This window comes from Pleurodeles waltl, chromosome 6 (genome assembly GCF_031143425.1).
Source record: "Pleurodeles waltl isolate 20211129_DDA chromosome 6, aPleWal1.hap1.20221129, whole genome shotgun sequence".
Classification (NCBI taxonomy): Eukaryota; Metazoa; Chordata; class Amphibia; order Caudata; family Salamandridae; genus Pleurodeles; species Pleurodeles waltl.
Window position 1 is genome coordinate 93131873 of NC_090445.1, and position 22652 is coordinate 93154524.

Here is a 22652-nt window from a genome sequence, read left to right on the forward strand (position 1 = left end):
CTCAGCCGCACCTAGGAAAACCTACCAAACCTGTGTATGCTTCTAAACTATACACCTAGGGGAATCCAGGATGGGGTAACTTGTGGCACCCTCACCAGGTTCTGTTACCCAGAATCCTTTGCAAACCTCAAAATTTAGCAAAAAAATCACTTTTTCCTCACATTTTGGTGATGGAAAGTTCTGGAATCTGAGAGGAGCCACAAATTTCCTTCTACCCAGCATTTCCCCAAGTCTCCCGATAACAATGGCACCTCACTTGTGTGGGTAGGGCTAGTGCCCGCGACAGGGAAGGGTCCAAACCACAACATGGAAACATCAAATTTTTCTTATGAAAACTGACCTGTGTTTTGCAAAGTGCCTAGCTGTGGATTTTGGCCTCTAGCTCATCCGGCACCTAAGGAAACCTAGCAAACCAGGGCATTTGGATTGGGCAAATGGAAATAGGCTGATCTGCCACCAAGGTGGGCAGCAGTGGCCTAAAATAAAATTGCCCCCCAGGGCAGCGACCCTTGCCTAAGGGGTCGATCTCCATCTGTGAAAACTAATATAAAAAAATAAAATCCCCGGTACCTTGTGGTTTCTGCCCCCCTTGGGGGCAGATCGGCCTAATTAAAATAGGCCAATCTACCCCCAATGGGGGCAAAAATGGCCTGAAATAAATTTGCCTAAAGGGGAGCGACCCTTGCCTAAGGGGTCGCTCCCCACCTGTAAAAAAAAAAAACCTGGTGCCTAGTGGCTTCTGCCCCCCTTGGAGGCAGATAGGCCTAATTAAAACAGGCCGATCTGCCCTGGGGGTCAGAAAAGGCCTTAGAAAATTGCACCCCAAGGGAGCAACCCTTGCCCAAGGGGTCGCTCCCCTTCATTGTTTACATACAAAAAAACAAACTCCCTGGTGTTTAGTGGGCATTCCTGCAGCATGATCACGATGCAATCATGCTGCAAGAATGCTCAGAGAGACATGAAAGGAAAGGAAAGGAAAGGAAAAGCATTTCCTTTCATGCCTCTCCAATCTCCCCCAGTCACAGAGAAATTCAAGCTTTTTGCTTCTGACCGCCGGCGTCCAGCGCGATAGGGGCGACCTCTGATGACGTCAGACGTCACTGGGGGTGAATCAGGGGGGATCACGGTTGGCAGGAGAACCGCTTCCCCTGCCATCCTTGCGCAGGGGAGGGGGGAGTGGGGTGGGAGGCAGAGGAGGCGACCATGGCCGAGGGCGAGACCAGCTCGTTCTTGGCACCCAAGAGGTTAAGGTCCATGTAAATTTAGTCTTCGACAAATACAATTGTTAACATTACATGGTACATACATAATGTGTCACCTTTGTGCCAAATCAGTCTTAAATAATTACACCCAGATCAATAGTCATCTCATTCCTTTATAGGATTTAAGCTGTATCAATATATTTTCGCATTGTTATTTAAGAAGAAAAAGTCTAGGCCTCACCATTGTCATTTGTCACAGCTGAATATGGTTTGGGATGCAATATAATGTCAACCCCAAAGCATAGCCCCACTTGATCAACTTTCTGTTGTCCAAGAGAACTAGTTAGCCGATTTTCTAAGAGCTGACACTGCTTCCTAGTTGTTGAAAAGTGTTGTGCTTCTGAGTTGAACCATCAACTCAGGAGGTGCCTGAGTTACCTTTTTCTATGCATCTGGGTTGAGGACAGATGGCATTTTTCACAGATGATGTGCAGCCCATGTTAGATACAGTTTGCAGTTCACAGTTCTATGTCTGCGAACACCTGCACAACTAGAGGTTGCTCTGCAGGTGTAATAAAAGTTATCTACCATGCTCACTGGCATTTACATGCCCAACTTATGAATATGTGTCATGGCCTTTTAAGGAAAGAGTTAACAGGACATCTTCCAATTTTCGTATAGCGTCCCATCTGTACTTCTCTAGCTACTTTTACCCTTCATTTAGGGAGCAATCACTCCCTGTTGGTGGGGCTGGTGCTAGTGGGGAATGAGATCACGGGATTCCCCAAGCTAGAATGGCCTTTCCTGTGCCACTCCTTTTTAAATACAGAAATATTTCAGAGCCTTTTGGGCCAAAGGTTTTAAGTATAGGGCAATAAAAAGCCCCTTATGATGGCCTATGTGAATCTAGTCATTTAGCGTTACTACAAAGCCTAGCTGAAGGACCCTGATAGAGGGCCACTGGGGCACTGAGGAAGCTATCCTTAAATTGTTAAGTCATGATAATTATCCAAAGGGAGCCCAAGTGACACCATTCAAAAGTCTTCTCTGTTTCAACCACAACCCCCATCAGAGGCATTCAAAATGTCTGCAATGTACATATGTGCTGGTGAAAAGCTCTAGGATATTCTTCCCTATCTCCTACCGAGAGATGACTCCCTGCTGAGCACAGTGGATAATAATCCCGAGGGGAAGCGCTGTCAGTGCCGGGAGGAGTGTCACGTTATTGGGCAGGAGCCCTTTAAAATATCTTCGCGCTCCCGCCGTCGAGGGAAGCGCTGTCAGTGCCGGGAGGAGTGTCACGTTATTGGGCAGGAGCCCTTTAAAATATCTTCGCGCTTCCGCCGTCGCGAGAAGCGCTGTCAGTGCCGGGAGGAGTGTCACGTTATTGGGCAGGAGCCCTTTAAAATATCTTCGCGCTCCCGCCGTCGAGGGAAGCGCTGTCAGTGCCGGGAGGAGTGTCACGTTATTGGGCAGGAGCCCTTTAAAATATCTTCGCGCTCCCGCGGGCGAGGGAAGCGCTGTCAGTGCCGGGAGGAGTGTCACGTTATTGGGCAGGAGCCCTTTAAAATATCTTCGCGCTCCCGCAGCGCGAGACGCGCGTGGGCGGCCCGTCCTGCGCCCGTCATCGTCCGGAAGAGGCTGGGCTGGGCCCACTCTCTTTCATCTACTGCCTAAATACACCAAGTAAGCTTAACTTATATATTTCCTGGTATTCTATAACCTTACAGGCACCATGGGGAAAAGGAAAGCTGCTGACTCACTAGGCCCCTCGTCAGATAGCAAAAAGCAGAGGAAGCGCACTGCTAAATTGGTCACTAAGCCAAAAAAAACCTTCGAGGAGATAGATCAGTTGTTTGAAGAGGTTGAGGCAATTTTAAACTGTTCACCTAATCATAACGGTGCCTCCCTCGGAAAAAATGCCCTAGTTCCACCAGGGAAGATACAAGACTATTTTAAGAAAAGGTCAAAGGATCAAGACCTGGACTCAGGGTTGAGCAAAAACAGTGCAACCTTGCAACCTTACTAACAACGCACCTGCTATCCGTCCCCCCCTCAAATGCTACAACAAACACGACAAATGTATTGGTGCACAGGAGCGGATCTCCCCATGTGGGAACAGAGGGCAACATCCCAAATCCTGCCATACCACTGAGTCCTGTGATCAATCTGATCCCGAATATTCCTTGTAGGAACCGGTTTGAGGCCCTAGCCGAAGATGATGAAACTCCTAGAGTTTTTGATATAATATCAGACGATATCAGCAAAGAAATTATCCATCGCACCCCGAAACAAGTCCCTGTCTCCCCTCTAATGCATCCTGTCACCGAGCCTAGCAATGCCCTTATACTTCAGAGAATAGAAGAAGTTAGATCCCTGGTTCTACAAATGGCCAAATGCTTCCGGGAGAGCTTAGAGTATGGATGCAAGTGCAATCATAGGGATGAAGAGGCGAATACAGGCCATACAATGCCAGATCCAATACTAACAACCCAGCTTGCACAGGGGGCCCAGGTTACCGATCATCAAAAGGAGAAGTCAAATCGGGTTGGCCCAGACGGGAACGTAACACGCCCAGAATTCAACATCACACAGGCGAGTCGACATTGCAAAAGACCACTAGATGAGGGGGATACTATGGGAAACCACATTGCCATTAACAAACTCCCCTCAGGGCCCTCAAACTACCTGCCAGCAAAGAGCTGTAAACAGACTGACAATTTCCCACTCAGGAGATCCTATGCTATTCCTAATGACAACGACCCATTCGCTCCCAAATATGCTCCCGGTTGTCCTAATGCCCCTTCCCTCCAGAGGACACCTTACGAACCAGTCCTACTGCCAAAACCCCAATGCCTCAAGCCTGGAACTAATACTCTCTTCTTGAAACAAGTCCCGAAACTGCTTCCTGGACTCAGTGAGGATCATGAGTCTAGGGTTAACAAAGTAATCCACTGGCTACGACACAAAAGAAACTGTCTATCAGTTATACGTTCAGATATTTGCAACACTAAGCGGTGGTGTCCCTTAGGATCAACATACGACGTAATTTCAATTGAGTTCCATAATAGATCCCTGGTAGAAAACCTTGTTCTGTTTAATGACCGAACTCTTCATCTTATGGAACAAAAAAGGGGGCACATCACCTTAGAGACAGCACCGGAGATGGAAGGCCAACCACAAACTTCTGATTACTTATGTAACAATTCAACCAACAATCAGTCCAGGCATGTCAACACTATTCGGCCTAACCCAGTATGACTGGCAACAGCCCAGGGACCAATTCCCGGCACTAGTTTAACGGAACTCAGTCCGACGATTTCTGATGGACCTACCGATACAGAGTTGACTCCCGAGAGGCTGAATCTACAGCCACCAACCCCGGTCCTTGAGGAAAAAGGCATATCAATCATGACATGGAACCTAGCAGGCCTTGGGGGGAAACTAGACGATAATGACTGGTGCTCGTACATCAATACCCAAGACTTATGTCTTTTTCAGGAAACATGGACCAAAGAGCTGACTACCCTAGACGGGTTTCTTTCCTTCAATGTGGCTGCTCAACCCTCCACAAAATTGACGGGCAGAGCTAAAGGAGGACTTCTGATGCTATTAAATAAAACTGTACAGTGCACATACAAGACTTTAAAGTTCTATAGCCCAGATCTGATGGGGCTACAAATTACGTTCCAACAGGACTTCACTATAACATTTGTCAATATTTACGCCCGCTCGGTTCCGCGAGGGGCTGAGTCACCAGTCTTAAAACAGCTTCTTGATTTTCTAGACACCCTGCAATCAACCTCTTACCTAATAATAGCAGGGGATGTAAACTGCACCTTTGAACCCTCTGCGATAGTAACTGGTCTCACAGAGGATGAAGATGAAACATGGGGGATTGCACAGTTGACTAGTGACAATAACTGTGTTAATTCTCATGTAGCTATCCAATTGGCATCCCTTTGTTTGAAACACGGTCTCAGGGCATGCAATGGCCGTATGCCCTCTGACCTGGATACTGCACCCACTTTCAAACGTGGTCCAATCACAAGCGTAATCGATTACTTTCTAGTGGATGTGAGACTGTGGCCCTTTCAGGATGATATGAAGGTGGACGTTAGAACCGAAAGTGACCACCATCCCTTGCTACTCTCTATGTCAGGTGATGTGTTTGGTAGGACTTCGAACAAACAAACTACCTTGGTCCCTATTCCTACCATGAACATCACATCTACAAAGGTCAGGTGGCCAAAGGTCCAGTCAAACCCTTACCTGCTACGCGAGATTTAACAGGCCTTTGTAGATATCTTTGCCCCATACAGAGATCACGATTCCAATGATATCCCCTTCCTATCCATACATGGAAATATGATCATAAGATTACAACGTATATTCTATAGGAAGGTCGGGGTAAGACACCAAGGAGCTTCCTCTAACACATGGTTTGACGAGTCCTGCCACATGGCCAAGAAAGGACTTAAAGGTGCCCTTTTGAACGGATCCCATGGGGAAATACTATTAGCTAGACGTATTTACAAAGAATCCATCACCCGAGCAAAAAAAACCTGGGAAGACACAACTTGGCAGAGTTTATTGGATGCTACTCAATCTAACAATAATAAATTGTTTTGGGAATTGTTAGGCAAACGAGAGAAAGAGGGCAGGATTGGTGTGAGAAGCCACATACAGCCAGAAAAATGGGTTGACCATTTCTCTGGCTTATACAGGAAAATTGAAACCCCCACAATCTTAGTTACAGGGGAAGCAGGCCAAGACTTTCCACCTACCCCTGATGAGCATTGTGGCCCAGCTCCTCTTGCAGGGGGCACACAGGGTTTTAAGAGCCACATCTGCTTTACCACCAAAGAAACAGCCAATGCTATTGGTTCTTTAAAACTTGGGAAAGCCCCAGGCCCAGACAAAATTCCGGGGGATCTCTACTCGTCAGAACCAATAGTCTGGACTTGGTACATCAATACACTCTCTAATAAAATTGCCGAAGGGGGGCAGATCCCCATGACATGGAAGGGAGCAGAAATTATCCCCATCCATAAAAAGGGTGACGCAAACCTTCCGACAAATTACAGACCAATCAGTTTAATTGACAACATCCAAAAAATATTTGCCAAACAACTCCTAGGTAGATTAACCAATTGGGCCAAAGACCAGAATATTCTTTCCCCTCTCCAAGCTGGATTTCGTCCAAGGACCAGTACAGTGGACCAGGTCTTTAGACTGGCCATTCTGTACTGGAAGTACACAGCCCTGGCCAAACAACCATTATACATCGCCTTTGTCGACCTGAGATCAGCATTTGATATGGTCCCGAGGGAAAAGTTGTGGGAAGTGTTACAAAAAATAGGGACTCCGGCCAATCTAATCCAACTTCTAAAGCGGTTGCACGAGGATACATATGCGCAGGTGAGATGGGGGAACCTAGGTGAATTAACGGATAAAATCCCCATAAATAGGGGTGTTCGCCAGGGTTGTGTGTTGGCACCATTTTTATTCTCTATTTTTATTAACGAGGTTGTACAGGTTTTAATGACGTGCCAGAACGATGCCCCCACCCTATGCGCCCAAAAAATTCCAATCCTTCTTTTTGCCGATGACTCTCTCCTTATTTCTAAATCTCCCATGGGCCTTCAAACTCTTATCAATAGATTTAACTCCTTCTGTCGCGACTACGGCCTAGAGCTAAACCATAAAAAGACCAAGCTAATGGCGTTCCGCTCAGGAGTGCGGAAGAAATGCACTATCCATTTAGAAGGGAACCTCCTGGATAAGGTTTCCTCCATTGATTACCTGGGTGTAAGGATTGCTGATAATTTAAACTGGGGAGAACAGATCAATAAAAGTGTGGGTCGCCTGCAGCATGGTGCGGCATCAATCCTGCGCTTTTACAGGGGCACGACAGCAAAAACTGTCTCCCCGGCAATTAAGATCTACATCGCCAGAGCACAGGGTGCCGCCGCATATGGAGCAGAGGTCTGGGGTTTCTCTGACTGTAACAGGCTCACTATTAGTGAGAATAGTTTTGCGAGGTCCTTGTGTGCTTGTCCTCCTAGTACTCCACTGATTCCTCTGTTTTTAGACTTAGGCCTGAGACGCATAGCCGATCTAATCATCTTAAGACCATTATTATATTGGATACAACTATGGACCAACCCCGAATTAGACGTTTATAAGACCTCACTCCACGACCTGCTAATGTGTCCCAATTCAACTTCTATTCCCTGGGTCAAACATGTATCCAGTTGGTTTAACAAACTCGGCCTTAGCCACTTTTGGGAGGAACCCCATAAACTAGAAAAGGCTCATTCTATTGCGCTAAAACGCATATATTGGTCCTATGTATGCAATGACTATATTACCCACAGAACTCATGGCACCTTAACAAATCACTTCACAGATTTTAAATGGTATCCACAATTTGAACCATACCTAGACAATATTCCTGACATCCTCGGCAAAAGCTTATATGCCAGATTCCGTTTCGGGTCGCTGCCATTGAAGACATTGATGTGCAGATGGGGTACAAAAACAGATACAAGTACATGCCCAGCCTGTGGCGCAAAATCAGAAACGGTTGAACATTTTATGTTTTTTTGCCCTGCTTACTCTCTTCCCAGGTCTAAGTGGATCTGTCATATTTGCCGCGATATGGGGTTAAGAGATTGTGCCTCTGCTTTGAGGATTCTAAAAAGTCACCATTCCACGGTTTTAATACTTGCTGTCAGTAAATATTTATTAGTAGCATGGCGAATACGAAATTCCATTGTAAAGACTGTGTTTTAAATGAGAGCCTTACTTTTATTCTCTTACTCTTACAAGAACTATAGGAAGGGGGTTGAAACCGTATTATGTGTATTATGTGTACTGAGAATTTTAATTAGACTATGCTTTTAGGAACCCATGTTCCACAATATTTCTATTTATGTTTTACAATATTATTACTATTATTGGTTTTATCCTTATTCTTATTATTATTGTATTTTCGCTTTGATGATTGACTGATCGAATAAAGCATGTGTCAAACAAAAAAAAAAACAATCCCCAAAAATTATTAAGTCTGGATACCATGAAATCCAGAAAGATATTGATGTCACAATTTAGCAGAGCAACAAGTTAGTATGAAGCTGGTTGGATAGATTTCTTATTTGTGTTTGGGGAAGATGCTAGTTTCGGCCACATATGATATAGCTGGGGGCACTGCAGACTCCCACAGCAGCACAGAAAGACATCAACAAAAAGAGATTAGACTTCCAGGAAAACATTTAAAATCCCAAGTGCAGGCCACTATGGCCTGCTGCCTTTCCATTCTTCAGCTCTCCTTACGAAGCCTCAAGCTTAGCTGAGGTTGTCTAAGATGACGAAATATCATTTTGTTCTTTAGACAGTCAGTGTGCCCCTGGGTCCTTAATTTAGTCATCAAAGATTTTCAGGAATCAAAATCAATGTGTATAAAATGGTTTAAAAGTCAGTAAATCCTGTGATAATCGCTCATCTGAGGTCTAGGAGTCGCCACTGACAAATTACTTCCTATTATTACTGCTAACCTCAATCATCCTCGTCCGAATAGCAGCAGTGAACTACGGAAGATTCATAATGTTTTAGCCAGCTGGTTTTGACTACTGAATCCTAACTTTAGCATATGCTACATTACTAAGTTACCTTTGAGAGGCCAGAATATTACTTACAACCCATTCCTAACATTTTCAGAATGTGACATGATACCAACTCTATCACGCTTTAGGTTCAAGTTTTCTGATTCGTAGGGCTTCTCAATCCAAGGTAGGAAAATGTTTCTGTAAAATGAGCCTTGGTTGTATCTCAAACTATGCTAGATTCAGCAGATCCCACATTGTTGGTTCCGGAGTAAATTTTATTCTCATAGGTTTTTTACACGTAATCCCCTAACCCTCAATACGGATCTCAAATAAATACCAATACCAAAGAAATTAGGAGATTGGATAAGACCACAGGGACAAGTGTCTAGTATACCTTTGTTATACATTTCATTGTAAATAACGAAAAATCAGCAAGATTACCAATGATACCATTCAGCAGGAAACATAAAACCAATTTTAGATTAATATATCTTTTGCCTGGCATCCTCAAGCTCTAGAGGCCCAATCATTTAATATAATGCTGATCGAGTATTAGGTTTCCCACCACAAATGTTGCAGATATATCATTTTCTCATAACTTACAGTTCAGTCTCTAGAAATCATATAAAGCCTTCCACGTCCGCCAGAATAGAGTTGAGATCATGTAAAAATGCAGGGAAATTGATGCTTGGGTCCTAAAAGCTACAACAGCAATTCTTACACCGGACTGATCTTCCAGGGTGGTTATTGCCCATCTAAACGGTTAAGACTACCCCACCCACCTTCATTAACCAATATAGCCACCCTCTGGATGGCTGATGTTTGCAATGAAATGTTTCACTCCAATACCCATACTGGATTAAAAAAATTATTTGGACATTTGAAAAATGTGTCTTCTGATGGAGAATAACCTCTTATCCAGCTTCAGTAAGCACTGTCAAGAAAACCTTACATTTCCTATAGTCTCCCAACCCACTATAATCGTAGCAATCTAAATTCCTGTCAGAATAGCCCATCGTCATGTAAGAGCCAACTGTAGATAGCCACACCTAAAGCCTTGCAGTAACATTTACCATAAGCTAAGGATAACTTTTCCCCTGAATTTACTACTCACATACACCTCTCTTTCCTCAGCTGCTGGAGGAACCTGCCACATCTTACAAATCAATCAATCTGTCTTTTGTAAAGTGCAACACTATCATCCCTAGGGGTATTTGGGTGCTGAGGCTGCTGTGCCTGCATCAAAAAAGCAGGTCTTCATTTGCTTTCTGAAGTCTGCCTGGGCGGGTGCCGTTCCGTGGTGGAGGGGGAGGTCATTCCAGGCTTTGGCGGCAATGTAGGAGAATGTGCTGCCCCCACTGTGGGTGTGACAGATGTGGGAGACGTGTGCGAGTGAAAAGGAGTGCAGGTGTCTCAAGGGAAGTTTGAAGTTCAGCCAGTGGGTGATGTAGGACAGTCCCAGTTTGTGGAGGGCTTTGTAGGCGTGTGTGAGCATCTTGAACTGGCATCTTTTCTGGACAGGGAGCCAGTTGAGTTTTCTGAGGTGAGGAGTGATGTGGGTATGTTTGGGGAGGTCCAGAATGAGTCTGCCATGTTCTGTATTGTCTGGAGTTTTCTGAGGAGCTGGGAGGAGATACCAGTGTAGAGCACATTGCCATAGTTGAGGTGGCTGGTGATGACGGCTTGTGCGATGATCTTTCTTTTGTTTACTGGGACCCATCTGAAGATCTTACAGAGCATGTGGAGGGTGTGGAAACAGGAGGAGGTGACTGAATGACTTGTTATTTCATGGTTAGTTGGCTGTCCAAGATTATGCTGAGGTTGCAAGCGTGGTCAGTCGGTGTGGGAGTGGGTCCGAGTTCTTCCATCCACCAGCTGTGGTCCCATGCAGAGGTGTTCTTTCCAAAGATCAATACCTTGGTTTTGTTGGAGTTCAATTTGAGGCAGTTGTCTTTCTTCCAGTCAGCTACGTTGGCCATGGCGTTATGGCGTTACAGAAGTTGTTTTTGGTTTTAGAGGGGTCCTTGGTGAGCGAGAGGACAAGCTGAGTGTCATCGACGTAGGAGGTGATGTTGAGTCCGTGGGATCTAACAATGTCCGCGAGGGGGGTCATGTAGACGTTGAACAGCGTGGGGCTGAGCAATGATCTTTGGGGCATGCCACATGTGATGTTCTTGGGAGCGGAGGTGAAAGGAGGTAGGCAGATGCTCTGGGTGTGTCCTGAGAGGACTGATGTGATCCACTTGAGGGCAAATTGCTGAATACTGATGTTACAGAGTCTGTCGATGAGGATGCGTTGGCCGACAGTGTTGAATGCTGCAGATAGGTCAAGGAGAATCAGAGCCACTGTTTCTCCTTGGTCGAGGAGGGTTCTGGTGTCATTTGTTGAGGCAATGAGTGTGGTCTCAGTGCTGTGTTTGGCCTGGAAACCTGATTGTGATGCGTCAAGTAGGTGGTTCCATTCTAGGTAGTAGGTGAGCTGTCGGTTGATGGCCTTCTTAAGTACTTCGGCTGGGTATACGAGCAGGTAGATAGGCCAGAAGTACAAAAGTAAGGGAGTGGGGTTACCCTAAGGTGATGCTCATCATAGGCAGTCCACAGGAACAAGAGGGAGAAGGATTAAGAGAGATAAATAAGAGAAAATTATACTGCTCTGTGTGGAATATCCCAAAAACAGGGAAGGAGAAATCAATACCAGTAAAAACAAACTTAGACATATTACAGCACCTCAAAAAATAAATATGCAATGCCCTTCTGATAGTTGTATGTCAGAATATCTACGAAAATATGGCACAATATACTTTGTCCAAAATATCAATACAAAAAATATTGATTATATATGCTTAAAATTAAAATATTAGGAATATTGCTAACAAAAATGTGTCAGTAAACTGTCAAATAAAATACAAAAAATGTTGACTACAAAAATATAGGCCCCCATTATGACCCTGGAGGTTTCTGACCACCAGGGTAATGGTGGTGGTTCCACTGCCAACAGGATGGCGGCGAAGACTGCCACATTATGAGTGTGGTGGGTTGGCAAAGACCAACCCGCAACATCTCCACTCATACCGCCAGGGCCGTCGGAGCATCTGGGCCAGAGATGAGCATCTCTGACTCGGCGGTCCACAGAAGACCACCGGAGGTATCATGAGCCACCTTTCCACCAGGGCTTCTGCGGCGGTAGCACCGCCACGAAAACCCTGGCGGAAATGCTACCGGTGACAGGGAATTTCTTCCCTGTCACTGGTAGATGACCCCCCCAGCATGCACAATTCCCCACGCCCCCCCACCTCCAACCCACCTCCCCACCAAGAAGAGCAACCCCATCCCCCACCAAGTACAGCACCCCCCAATGTCGTGGACACTGGAGGGGCCTCCCTGCCAGCACCCTCGGAATGAATGCACTGTTGCCACCGGGCTGACCTGGTCAGCCCAGTGGAAACATCATAATACGATGAGAGTGAGGCTGCCACCTTAATGGCAGCCTCACCCCTGCCATATTGACGTCTCGGTGGCAACGGTGCTGAGGTCATAATGCGCTGTGTACTTTCGTTTGGTGCAGGCTAAATGTATATATTCATGATACTGGCATTCTTAATTTTTATATTATTGTATTATCAACATCCCTTAAAGTAAACACACTTCCAGCATTAATGATATTTTCTGAGTTAAACAGCAGCATCGTTGGCAGCTAGATGCTGTTTTTGGGAGTGATGTTTGGGGTGAGCACCAGTTTTTCACTTGGGACTGACTTTGAGGTGTAGTTGTTTGTTCCTTAACTGCTTTGTAAGTTGTTTGGTGTATGTTGATAATAGTTATTTTCGCCTATCTGTATGCAAAAAAATAAGAAGCAACTTGAAGTATTAAATATTCACAGATGCTATTTCTCAGTAAAAAAAAGAAAACTTATAAGGTAAACATGGTCTGTTGATCCTGACAGGTCCAGACAGGCAATGCCTTGGACTCAGTGCCCTTAATAATCACGGACGGGCAAAGTGCACTCTAGAGTTGAAGGAAGATATGAGGAGCTCTTGTGTACATGGAGATCGACGGACAAGCTGACAAGTCTGTCAACAGGAGTTGAAGGTGAGAGCAGCAGAAGAACAAATCTGGGCCAGAGGATGGAGGTTGGATTCTAAGCTCAATCTCTGGATAACTCTGCGGTACACGATGCACTGGCTGATCTGTTTATTTATACATCTTATTTATCTTTAACTTCTATAAAGCGCATGTTCACCATTGAAGTTTCTTGCCACTTGGTAGGCTGAAAGCAGCAAGCTCTCTAATATTAAAGGAAAAGGCTGAGTGTGTGTAACTGCTGGGGACTAGACAGGCTTTAAGTTTTTTTTTTGAATGGGTTGTATTAATTCAAGATGTGTGACGAGGAAGACTATTGCAAAAAGTTGAGGACTAGAAAGAAAAGGCCAAACACCCCAAGGTCTGCCTCTTGAAACATGGGACAAATGAAAGAACTTGACCCAGCAGAGTGCAATGCATAAGCAGAGCTGTAGGTTATAAATCTAGTCCAGAAGATGTGTATCTTTCCAGTGCCTTAAAAGAGGATGTTAGTGAAATTTGCTTACAATGGGTGGGGGCTGACGGAATTGAAATCCCCCTTTCACAAGATGGACTGCAGCATTTTGTGCTACCTGAATGTAAAGCATCAGGCTTTAGGAAAGACTAAGATATAAGCTGTTTCCATAATCCAGTATGGGTCCTATAAAAACCGTGATGGCTGCTTTTCTACCTTCAAAGTTAAGATGTGGGGTGATCACACTCAACTTCTTAAAATGAAGGAAACATAAAAAAGAATCTTATGAGATAGCCATTAACTCACTCCGACCCACCAGAAAGAAACCTGACAACTCTTCAGATAGACATCAACCCCACACCTCAATCAAACTAAAATAAGACCTCGTCTTTGACGGAAACATTTAAAAAGTCATACACTGGAATGCTAACAATAACAAAAGCAATAAAACCTGGTAAGCGAGTGGTAAATCAGGGCCTGTTTTAAAGCCCATCATCTTCACAGGCTTTGGACAGTCACGCAATTACATGTATCAAAAGGTAAAGCTCTAGAGGTCTGCAGTCCACCTCATCATCTAACTTCAGTTGTGTATGAGCTTAGCTTGAGACAATGGTGTAAAACCCCATCCCTTTACCTCACCATGGATTGCCATATTGGTGCTCCCTCACCCCAGCATAGAAGGATCCTGACATCACCTAGACATATGGAACAGTAGAAGCACCAAGACTGGATGGATGTAGGAGGCCAAACAGACTGGGTGAGAGAGCAGACCCCTGAGGGGCCCCACAACTTGGATGGCCCTTCAAAGTAAAGAGGGGCTAAACAACCCTTGCGTTATGTCAGTCGAGAGGGACCATAACCACTTGATAACTCTAGTGTCAATACCAATGTCAAGGCCAGGAGAATTACATGGTGCAGAGCATCAAATGCTGCTGACGGTTCAAAGAAGTGGAGGGGGCTCCCAACAGAAGCTGCAGGTGAAAGCAGCAAGAGCAGAGTGACGCCGAGGCACAGAGAAGGTTCTCCAAACTAGTACATTTAAGGCAAAACCTCACTTAGGCAAAACCACCAGAGGGCACTGAGTGTGGTGGGGGAGGTGGGAGCATGGCCAGAGTTTAAGAAGGCAGATTTTGAGGCAGTCTTGGGTCCAGTATTGGTGCATTTTTGGGGTAAGTGTATCAATCTTATCTTTTTCTAATTTCCTCCTCTTAATCCTTGAATTCTATTCCTAGAGAGCTAACACTGTCAGTGTGCGGCTAGGAGAGAGCTATCTCATCAGAGCCTGTTAATGGCAGCCTCTTTCAATATTTCAATTTTTATTATTTTCTCTCCTTGCTAGCCTCTTTTTTCAAGCACTGGCTCCTTTTTGACAGCAGCTTTTCTTTTCATCTCCTTTTCCCCTTTTTATTTTATTCCTGATTTCCATATTTTCATTCTTTTACTTAAACTTTCTTTCCACCTGTTAGCTGTAACTTATGTTTTGTATTCTCTTGCTCTTTTCAACTCTCAACCTTGGTGTATTTTCTGCAGCTTTATTTTTCATTAGAACTATAATAGCATTCTCTCCTTCACAATGCTTCTTTCTTAGATCTGTTCTGTTCCAGCAGTTTAATGTAATCTGTACTTCTCTCTTCTTTTTTTTTGGCTATTGACTTGCTGTTTCCCTTAATTTCCGTCTCTGTATCTTTCTTATTATTTCCCTCTTTTACCATATTTATTTATCCTTTTTCTCTTTTTCGTCCTCCTCGTGTGCTTGGGCACTAGTGAAATGACATGTAGCAAAAGGATCCTCAGCAGGCCTTAAAAATCGATTCACCATAATGCCTGCAGTTGCTAAAGTGATGACATGCACCCTTTGACCCTATATTATAGGATTGAATACTTGTTCCAACTTTCTCTCCTCAACAGAATCCTTTTTGCTGCTTAGGAGCTAGGGAAAGAAAGGAGTGCAAAATGCAGAAGGTAAGCATGGCTCATGTTTGCAATTTAGAACATGGGCAAAGTTGACAATTGCCCAGGGTACTACCTGCATGTAGAAAAAAATCTTAATTTTACTGCATGAAATGCCGCATTTGCCCAAACACACCCCTCAGGCTTCCAGGATGTTGGTTGAAATAATATTAAAAAACATCTTTCTTTCTTTGCTTCCCTTCGCTCCTTCTACCTAACCCTCTCTTTCCTTGCCTCAACATACAGGACATGAAAAATGGTCAGACATGATTACACACAGTGAGTGAGTATGGCTCTTGCTCTACTATTGTTACATTTAGGTGAGATCCATGAAGAGATATCCAAAAACTGATAGAGCTTTTTTTTCTGCCAAGAAGAAGGCAAGAAGGGAGTGTTACCAGCAAAACGTGCAGGAACTCAAAATCACTTGTGAGGACAAACAAACACAAACAAAACATTCCCTCACAGCATGGTATTAGAAACCTGAGCAGATCATTGCTCAAGACTGTAGGTTAACTTCTCCAAACATTGAGAAATTGGCAGGGCAAGTTGGTTTCTTATCCAAGAAACAGCTGATGGACTCAGTAAATCCCTATTGTAACAAAGGTTCAGGAAAGTAAATAGTTAAAGAAATTGGAAAAATCTTCCTAGCTTAATAATATAGGATTAATAGGGATACTGAACCCTAGTGAAATAAATGCACACTGTGCTCATCTTGAATGGAAAATGCCACATATAAGTTGAGAGTCAAGCTATGTGTATGGTCATGGCATGGAATACAACCCATTTATAATCACAAAGGGGGTGAAAGGAGTGGGCTGTTCATGGTTGCTTCTTCTCAAACCAAACACTATATAAATAACCAGGCAACCAGGATGGGAGGGCGTTTCCGGAAGGCTATGCCTGATTCTGAAATGCCCTGATGTCTCATATATGCATTCCATAAAAATACCTTTCATGTTTATGGAATCCATATATGAGTAAAATCCTCTCATCCTGATTGAGTCTTTGTTAATGAAGTATGTGTTTTGTGAGGAAGCAATCACTGCAAATTCATCTTGTTGTTTATGAAGTGCATGGAACACAACCCTCAGGTGATAGCCAACTTTGCTTACTACTCAACGCTTGAAAGTATTTAAATGTTTCTCCTCAACCATTTGCACAATGTTCCAGTGATGTGTTGATACAGCTGGACCTGTCAAGGTGAACTGATTAAAAGAAGTGGAAACTAAAGCAACGTCTTGGCAAATTCAGGAGTACCACCATCCCCTTCTTCCTGCAACTTTCTGAAACATTAAAAGTGTTGTACACAAGTGGCCCTAAATTTAACTTTTTCGGTGAGGAAGTGGAGAGGTTTTGGCTGACTTACTCATACTTTTTCGCTCTAAGCCATTAAAGTAGAAGAATGTAGGAAGTAAAATGTAGTAATTGAATATTAACTCTAAAATGTTAACATTATGTTATTTATCATTTTTAGGGATTGTAGATGTTAACTGTGGATTGCATGAGTAATGCTGTAATTTAAATATATATTATTGAATATATGCATTCTTATTATTTGTCTATTTATATCATTAACTGTTATTGCTTTACGTAATGAATATGTAAAATACTTTATGTTTGTTGGATATTGAGTGGGTAGTTTTTTACATTATCAAAATACATAAAATATTATTTTCTGATGAGAGTTTACATGAAATATCATTTTATTAAATTATACAAAGTAACTAATTAAAAATGTTTAAGATTCACTGATTTGTAGTTTTACATTTTTCAATTAAAGGGTTGTTTATTTACATCATTTAAGTATTGAGTGTTTATTGTGATACAATTATTTTTAAAATATAAACTTGAGTTTTTCTATTTTACTTAAAAAATAATTGAAAGTGAAATTGCTCTGTTATAAAAATATGTTATGTTTCACATTTGCTTTTTTACTACTACTCTTTTAAAATGTGAAACATTATATTTTACATATCAACCCCAATAATTTCATAAAGAAATAAATAAACCCTCACTATATTTATTTTATTACATATTGTAAGAAAAAAGACTGCTCTAAAAATATTGATTTTATCAAATAGATTTTTTTTATATTGAACATATTTTTCAATATTATTAACATGGTGGTTAGATCTATTCACTTTAATTATGATACTGTAGTATTGTACACTATGGCCCTCATTGTGACTTTGGCGGTCTTCTTTGAAGACCGCCAAAGCCGCTGGTGCCAGAAGACTGCCAGTGCTGGCAGTCTTCCGCCCACCATATTACGAGTACTGCTGGATTTCCACCACACTTTGGGTGGAAATCCAGCAGTAGTTGTGCTGGTAGGCTGAGGCTCTGGGGCGGTTCTACCACCGGCCCGCCCCATCAGAAGAACACCGTCCGCCGTATTATGTACAATAATACGGCCTGGCGGTGTCCTGTTGGTGGAGCGCTGACGGCGGTGGAAGCACCCCTTCCTGTTCCCTTCCGGACCACCTCGTCCCCGGAACAGGTAAGTTGATCATCCGACAGGGGAGGGAGGTTGGAGGGTGGGGCGTGTTGTCTGTGCATGTGTGAGTGTGTGTTGTCTGCATGTGTGCATGAATGCGTGAATGCATGGTTGTATGCATGTCTGAATGTAGAAATGAGTGCATGTTTGCATGTGTGTATGTGAGTATGAGTGTTGTGGTGAATGCATTTTTGTCTGCGCGTGTGTATGCATGTTTGGATGGGTGTGTGCCTGCGAGGTTGAATGAGTGTATGAGTGCTGAGGTGAATGCAAGTATGGATGCGTGTGAGTGAATATGTGTATGTAAGTGTGAGTGAATGAGTGTATGCATGTGGGTGTCTGTGTGTGTGTGCATGTATGCAGGGGGAGGAGGGAGAGTGTCGCTGTACCTGAAGGGGGGGTGGTCTTCACGAGCCTGTTGGTGGTGAAACCGCCACCTTTACACCTGGGTCATAATACATAATCTTATATCTCAAACCCTTAGTCCTACACTCTAAAATATATACATGTAATTATTAACTCTTAACCCCTTCCATTCAACTCTATACCCTATCCCGTGACTCCCCAATACCTTTTTTCTTTACTTCAAAATATAGTGGGATCAAGTGCTCTAGGAGTGATCCTTTTTCAAAGTACTTATTTTTAGAACTAAGAATTGAGATGTATTATTTTTCTAAAGCACTGTTTTCAATGTTTTCAGGCAGTACCATCCAAGCACATCCTAGCCCAGCCACTTTGCCCACCCACCATCCTTATACCTTGCCACACGATCTATCATGCCATCAAGGCAAACAAGGAGACCCTCAGCATGTCACTTCTTAAGTTGACAAGAGGTCGACTACCACTTGAAAGTATTTATGACTTTCTCCAGGTCTGTATACATGTATGTTACTTGTATCTCTGTCCCTTTTATAGGAATATTGGGGGTCATTCTGACCTAGGCGGTAAAAGGCGCTTACCGCCGGTCAGAAGACCGCCAAAACACCGCCGCGGCCGCGGTAAGCCGCCACGGCCATTCTGACCCACAACTGCCAAACCGCCAAAAATCTGACCTCCACTGCAGGCCGCCACATCAGCGGGCAGCGATAAACTGGAGATGACCAAACCTCCACCGTCACGCCAACAGAAATACGCCCATGCCATTACGACCCACAAATCCACGCGGCGGTCTTTCAAACGCGGTATTCCATTGGCGGTACACACCGCCGCGGTCAAAACACACACACAGCACCAAAACACAGCCACATTGGACAATTTGAAATACACACACCTGAAACACATACATCCACCACTCCCACACAATCAATACGATATAAAACACACACCCACATCACCCACAAACCCCTACAACCAAAATTTTGACGAAGGAGAGAGAGACACAGCAAACAATATACAGCTATACACACTGAGGCACACTACACCATCACACACACCACTTAGAAGCACAAAGCACCACACACCAACATACTCATCACCACATACACCACCCCACACCTCACCCACACCACCCCATGGCACCCCAAAGGCACCCACGGTTTTCGGACCAAGAACTCCGGGTCATGGTGGAGGAAATTCTAAGAGTGGAACCCCAGCTCTTCGGCTCACAGGTGCAGCACACCACTATAGCCAGGAAGGCGGAGCTATGGCAGCGGATCGTGGACAGGGTCAACGCGGTGGGACAGCATCCCAGAAATCGGGACGACATCCGCAAACGATGGAACGACCTACGGGGGAAGGTGCGCTCGATGGTCTCAAGGCACAACATCGCGGTCCAGAAGACTGGCCGCGGACCCCCACCCACCCCTCCCGAATTTACATCATGGGAGCAAGAGGTCTTGAACATCCTGCATCCTGAGGGCCTCGCAGGAGTAGCCGGAGGAATGGACTCTGGTAAGTCCAATCTCAACTACTTCATCCCCCCCACCCCACCAGCATGCCAACCCACACCCCCACCCTCACCCCCAACCCCCCAGCACACATCCTCCCTGACAATGTCTCACCAGCACAACCCACCCAACCCAACACCAAACCCTGAATGCCAACACAAACCATGGACACCCATCACCTAAGCATGACCACTGCACTTACCCATCCCCCCCCACTAACTACCCTCACAACACCTCCCTCAAGAGAATGCCTGCACTGGGGGACAAGGGCACCCATATATCGCACGCTATTGCACACACAGAAACAATAACCAAACTCTCTTACCCCATGCAGGACCCGAACGCCAACACACCAGCCAGGAGGGTCCAGAAATGTCCATCCCACCCCCGGAACAGGCCCACAGTGATGACAGCAGCTCTGTCGACCCTGAACCTGATGACCAGCCCGGACCATCGGGGACCTCTGGACAGTCGGTTCCCCTCAGGCAGCCACAGGCCACACCAGACCCGACCCCCTCTGGCAACACCAGCACAGCTCCCACCCAGCGGGCCCATGCCTCTGTCTCTAGGACAGGTCAATCAGCGGTGTGTCTGCCACTACAGGGCACCCAGGCTAACCCACCACCCCAACAACAACAGGGACCTGGGGGCAGTGGTAGCGGGCACACCGTCCAGGGGACAGAGGCCCAGGCAAACAGGGCAACTCGGAGGGCTGCTGTGTGACAGGGGGGGGAGGAGAGGCCCAGGGAACCCACTCTCCAAGAGGCCCTCACCACCATCATGGGAGCCTACCACCACTCTCAAGAGACGATGGCGACGGTACTGGCCAGGTTCACGTAGATCCAGGCACAGCAGGAGGAATGCTACATGGGGTTCAGGGACGAGCTGAGAAACATCGGGATTGAAGACACGTTGCGGGACCATGTGGCACCACACAGGGCCCCTGTCACTAGCCCGGACCAGGAACAGCCTACCACCTCTGCCGGCGCTAGTGGACAGGAGGCCCCAACACCACGACAGCCCACCAGAACCCCACCTCCTGCTGAAGAACAACCACCCCGCAAGAGGAGCCTGAGATAAAAAAAAATGACAGAGTAGGATGTCAAGACCCCCGCCAGCAGGACATACCCCCTGAAGTCATCCCACTGTCCCACATTGCCACCCTGTCCAACCATGAACTGCCTCTGCTCCATCCTTCCACAGGCAAAAGGACAATGCACCTGTGAGACTGAGAACTGGACTCTGCCATGGACATTACTCCACCCCCACCCATCACCCTTATAATGTCATGTACCAATATCTAGCACTGTAAATAAATCACATATTGCACACAAATCAGTTTGGAGTCATGCTGTATTCTTAACAAATGTATTACACATTACTGTTCAATATCTGTTCTGTCAATTAGTGATGACAACATACCAATGTCAATACGATGTAGTTCATGGGCAAACCAAGCAGAAGTCACGCACTGAGTCATACAGCACTGAGAAGGGAAAGGGAAAAACAAAGATTAGTTACAAAGAACTGGGGGAAAATACAGAAAGTAGAGATGCAGGAGGCTCTAAGTAAATGTGAAATGGCGTGTGTGATTCTTACCTGTGGGCTACTGAAAATACTGTTGTATCACTCTGTCCCTATTGTCTGTGTCGTCCTCTTCGTCTTCCTCCTCTTCACTCTCCACAGGCTCCACAGCTGCTACAACACCACCATCTGGACCATCCTCCTGCAGGAAAGGCACCTGGCGTCGCAAAGCCAGGTTGTGCAGCTTACAGCAGGCCACGATGATATGGCACACCTTCTTTGGTGAGTACATTAGGGATCCCCCTGTCATATGCAGGCACCTAAACCTGGCCTTCAGGAGCCCAAAGGTTCGCTCAATCACCCTCCTAGTACGCCCATGGGCCTCATTGTACCGTTCCTCTGCCCGGATCCTGGGATTTCTCACTGGGGTCAGTAGCCACGGCAGGTTGGGGTAACCAGAGTCACCTATTAGCCACACACGCTGTCTCTGTAGCTGTTCCATCACATAGGGGATGCTGCTATTTCGTATTACATACGCGTCATGCACTGACCCAGGGAACTTTGCATTTACATGGGAGATGTACTGGTCAGCCAAACAGACCACCTGCACATTCATCGAATGATAATTTTTCCTGTTTCGGTACACCTGTTCATCGTCATTTGGGGGGACTAAAGCCACATGGGTCCCATCAATTGCACCAATGATGTTGGGGATGTGTCCAAGGGCATAGAAATCAGCTTTCACTGTAGGCAAATCACCCTCCTCTGGGAAAATGATGTAGCTCCGCATGAGTTTCATCAGGGCAGACAACACTCTGGACAAAATCTTGGAAAACATAGGCTGAGACATTCCAGATGACATGGCCACTGTTGTCTGGAATGAGCCACTTGCCAAAAAATGGAGGACAGACAGAACCTGCACTAGAGGGGGAATTCCTGTGGGTTGGCGGATGGGGGACATCAGGGCTGGCTCCAGCTGGGCACACAGTTCATGGATAGTGGCTCGGTCAAGTCGGTATCGTAGTATAATATCGCGTTCTTCCATTGTCGACAGGTCCACCAGCGGTCGGTACACGCGAGGATTCCTCCTTCTCATCGCAAGTCCCAGCGGACGGTGCCTAGGAAGGAGAATATGGAGTACAGAGTCAATCAACTCACAGGTACGTACAACACAGCTTGCACAGTACACGAAAATGTGTGGCTTGCTATGTTTGTACTGTATGTGTGCCAAAGCAAGGCCTAGGCCTGTGTGACGCAGTAGAAATTAAGCCATGTGGGCCCTTGAAATGGCGGCTGCCTGACCTGTGAAGTGGGACAATGGGATGTGAGGTAACTGCGCTGGCGTGGCACACCGTGGCGGTAGGCGGTCGAAGACCGCTGTGCGAAGACGCATTGGTTAACATTGAACCCTATGGGATTCAGGAGCCAATGACGATGTGCGCCGGCGGT